Consider the following 4,966-nt stretch of genomic DNA (forward strand, 5'->3'; position numbering starts at 1 on the left):
TCAAGAGTTTTCCCACTCAAGTTCATTAAGAACTAGTTGAACTAAATCAAGACAATACAACCTTGTATTATCCCAACTAGTAATTAGATCCAGGAAACAAGAACAAGAGAAACATGAAGGAATAAAAATGACACGAGAATCAATGAAGTTATATGAATGAAAGACTAACAATAAGACAATATACCAACTTGAGTGATGTATGCAGTAGCCCCTTTGATCATAAGGTTTAATCAACAAATTTCTTTCTTTCTCTTTGTTGTAACTATGTAGCAACTTTGAATATGCTACATTCTCTTTTCTTCATCCCCTTCTTTTTTTTTTCGTTTTTTTTTTTCAAATTTTCTTTTCTTTTTTTTTCGAATTTTCTTTTCTTTTCTTTTCTTTTCCTTTCTTTTCTTTTCTTTTCTTTTCCTTTCTTTTCTTTTCTCTAATTCATCCACAAACAGCAATAGTCAGTTGTGAAAACCAACCAATTGAATTCAAACACACAAGCATGGACAATGAAGTAGAAGAGAATCAATGGAACGACACTCCAAGCAATTGACAAACTTAGAGATGCAGAAAATCCTAGAATTTTGAAACCCTAGGTGATGCAAATTTCAGCCAAACCCAAAATCCTAAGAATTTCGGCAGCCTACTTTTTGTTTCTATTTTTTTTTTTTTTGGGGCAACCCTAGAACAATGAAGCCCTAGAATTAAATTTAAGGATGCTAGAATTAAAAGATAGAATCAAACCTGATTGGAAACCTTGCTCTGAATACCAAATGATATGAACCCGCGGGAAAGGAATCCCTTGAACCCACAGTCAATTTGAAAACTTCCCAAGAAAGCCAAAATCAAGTCAAGGATGGAGAATCTAGACCCGATGAGAACTCGTTTCAAGAACCTAGATTATATTAAAATCTAGACCCGTTGAAGAACCCGTCTCAAGAACCCAGATTACAAAGGAGGAATGCCACAAAGGTTGTGATTTACCTTTGATAAGTTCAAAAGTTCAATTAAGAAAAAGAGGAGTAAAACTCAACTCACAATGAATAAATTCATCAAATTTCATAAACTTCATAATCTGATTAGAATGAGGCTAGATAGAGTATTTAAAGCAAAACCTAATGAAACCCTAGCCAAAATAAACCCCCATCTTCCAAAAGTGCCCCTGGATGAACAGTGCTGCGGCTACAGTGCCGTGCTACAGTACTCGGCTACAGTAACCCTAACCCTAGTTCAATAAAATAATAACTTTCCCAACATGCCCTTGCATAGAGGCTCCCTTAAGTCCTTCTCATAATAAACTCAATTATTCTAAACTAATAAAATAAGTTCTTTAAATGAATTAAATAAGTTGAAACCCTTCAAGAGCCCAAGCCTTTAAGTCTTGTCGTTGCCATCTTCCATAGCTGATCAAATGAATTAAAACTGGATCTTCGTCCTTCAAGCCCCATCTTGAATGTTGGGCTCTTGCTAAACTTGTCCCAAGTGGATTGCATCAATCATTGCATTGTCTCCTTGATCTTCTTGGCCCATCTGGAAGTTGTAAATGATCTTTAAGATTAGGCTTATCTTGGTTCCCATCAGGCCAAGGGCTTATTTGGAAAATTACATTTTAGGAACTAGGGTTTCATCAATTTACTGTTGGGGTTACTGTAGCCGCGCGTACTGTAGCCGCTACTGTTCATCAAGGGTAATTTTGGGTAAAAGGGGCATTATTTTGGCTAGGGTTTTGATTAGGTTTGGCTTTAAAAACTCTTTGTAGCCTCATTTGAGAGTTAGACAATATTGAATTTTATTTGTGAGTTGAGTTTTCTCCTCTTGTTCTTGATTGAACTCTTGAACTTATCAAAGGTAAATCACAACCTTTGTGGCGTTCCTCCTTTGTAAAGAGTCTTATCTTACTCTTGATGAAACTAACCAGTCTCTTCCTAGTTTGGCTGTTTCTTTGTTGCAGGAGTTTGAGGATGTATTCCCGGAGGAGATGCCGAATGAGTTGCCACCCATTAGAGGCATTGAGCACCAGATTGATTTTGTGCCCGGGGCTGCTATTCCAAACCGACCAGCCTATAGGAGTAATTCAGAGGAGACAAAGGAGCTTCAGAGGCAAGTTGAGGATTTGATGAGCAAGGGGTACGTGAGGGGGAGCATGAGCCCTTGTGCAGTACCAGTGCTACTAGTGCCAAAGAAGGATGGGACGTGGAGGATGTGCATTGATTGCAGGGCGGTCAACAATATCACGGTAAAGTATCGCCATCCCATTCCTAGATTGGATGATATGCTTGATGAATTGCATGGTTAATGTATTTTCAGTAAAATTGATCTTAAAAGTGGGTACCATCAAATTAGAATGAAAGAGGGTGATGAATGGAAAACTGCTTTTAAGACTAAGTATGGGCTTTATGAATGGTTGGTTATGCCATTTTGACTTACAAATGCGCCCAGTACTTTCATGAGATTAATGAACCATGTCCTACGTGCATTCATAGGCAAGTTTGTGGTTGTGTACTTTGATGATATCTTAGTGTACAGCAAGAACTTAAATGAACATATTGAGCATTTGAGATATGTGTTTGATGTGTTGAGATGTGAAAAGTTGTATGCTAATTTCAAGAAATGTGCCTTTTGCATGGAAAAAGTTGTTTTTCTTGGTTACGTTGTTAGTATAAAGGGTATTGAGGTGGATGAAGAGAAAGTCAAGGCCATCAATTATGGGAACCAAGGTGGGCCTAGTCTTAAAGATATGTTGCAAGTACCAGATGGGTCAAATACAAGTTCAAGGGCTTAAACGATGAAGATTATGCTTTGATTCATTTCATAAGCTATGGAAAGGGTAACAACATGACTTATAGGCTTTGGACACTTGAAGACTTTCAACTTATTTAATTAATTTCAAGGACCTATTTTATTTGCTTAGAATAATTGGGTTTATGCCTATGCAAGGGCATATTGGGAAAGTTATTATTTTATTGAACTAGGGTTAGGGTTACTGTAGCGAGTTACTGTAGCGAGTTACTGTAGCTCCATACTGTAGCCGCGGCACTGTTCATCCAGGGGCACTTTTGGAAGATGGGGGGTTTATTTTGGCTAGGGTTTCATTATGTTTTGCTTTAAATACTCTATGTGGCCACATTTTAATCAGATTATGAAGTTTATGAAATTTGATGAATTTATTCATTGTGAGTTGAGTTTTACTCCTCTTGTTCTTAATTGAACTTTTGAACTTATCAAAGGTAAATCACAGCCTTTGTGGCGTTCCTCCTTTGTAATCTGGGTTCTTGAGACGGGTTCTTCAACGGGTCTAGATTTTAATATAATCTAGGTTCTTAAAACGAGTTCTCATCGGGTCTAGGTTCTCCATCCATTGACTTGATTTTGGCTTTCTTGGGATATTTTCAAATTGACTGTGGGTTCAAGGGATTCCTTTCCCGCGGGTTCATATCATTTGGTATTCAGAGCAAGGTTTCCAATCAGGTCTGATTCTATCTTTTAATTCTAGCATCCTCAAATTTAATTCTAGGGCTTCATTGTTCTAGGCTTGCCAAAAAAAAAAATAGAAACAAAAAGTAGGCTGCCGAAATTCTTAGGATTTTGGGTTTGGCTGAAATTTGCATCACCTAGGGTTTCAATATTCTAGGGTTTCCTATATCTCTAAGTCTGTCAATTGCTTGGAGTGTCGTTCCATTGATTCTCTTCTACTTCATTGTCCATGCTTGTATGTTTGAATTCAATTGGTTGGTTTTCACAACTGACTATTGCTGTTTGTGGATGAATTAGAGAAAAGAAAGGAAAGGAAAAGAAAAGAAAAGAAAATTCGAAAAAAAAAAACGAAAAAAAAAAAAAGGGGATGAAGAAAAGAGAAGGTAGCATATTCAAAGTTGCTACATAGTTACAACAAAGAGAAAGAAAGAAATTTGTTGATTAAACCTTATGATCAAAGGGGCTGCTGCATACATCACTCAAGTTGGTATATTGTCTTATTGTTAGTCTTTCATTCGTATAACTTCATTGATTCTCGTGTCATTTTTATTCCTTCATGTTTCTCTTGTTCTTGTTTCCTGGATCTAATTAATAGTTGGGATAATACAAGGTTGTATTGTCTTGATTTAGTTCAACTAGTTCTTAATGAACTTGAGTGGGAAAACTCTTGAGGTAAAAGGCAAGAGAGTGTGAGATTATTATCGAGTAAAAAGCCAATTCAGAGTTACACACGAGTGTCATTATTTGAGTGTAAACACGTAAGGGAGTGTGTGAGGTTTTTCACTAACATTCTTTTTGTGCAGCACATTATGATGTCTCATAGGAGTGACTCATCACCAAAGGAGATGGTAGATAACACATCTTTTGTGTTGCAAGTCATGCAACAACAGTTTGAGAAGTTGAACTTGGTGTTGGGTGAAGTGAGGGATAGGATGGATCATCAAGATGTGGTAATTAGAAATTTTCATGGCAGGAGAGATAGGAGGCGTCCCGAGTTTAGTGTTGAAAATGGGTATGAGAATGAAGAGTATGGTGATTCTCTTGTTACTAGGCATGCACTCAATACAAAAATCAAGATGGATGATATAGAGCAGCAGAGTGAGAATATTTTTCATACTAGATGCCACATCAACAACAAGGTATGTTGTATGATCATTGATTTGAGGAGTTGTATTAATTTAGCTAGCACTACTTTAGTTGAGAAATTGAATTTACGTACCTTGAAACACCATAGACCATACATGTTGCACTGGTTGAGTGATTGTGGGGAGGTTAGGGTAAATAAGCAAGTGCTAGTTTCTTTTTCAATTGGGAAATACCAAGATATGGTGCTTTGTGATGTAGTGCCTATGCATGCTAGTCATATTTTGTTAGGAAAGCCATGGCAGTATGATAGGAAGGTGATCCATGATGGGTTAAGGAACATGTACAGTTTTGAAAAAGATGGAAAAACAATCAAACTTGCTCCTTTAACTCCAAAACAGGTCCATGGGGATCAATT

Source organism: Juglans regia, chromosome 9 (assembly GCF_001411555.2).
Source record: "Juglans regia cultivar Chandler chromosome 9, Walnut 2.0, whole genome shotgun sequence".
Classification (NCBI taxonomy): Eukaryota; Viridiplantae; Streptophyta; class Magnoliopsida; order Fagales; family Juglandaceae; genus Juglans; species Juglans regia.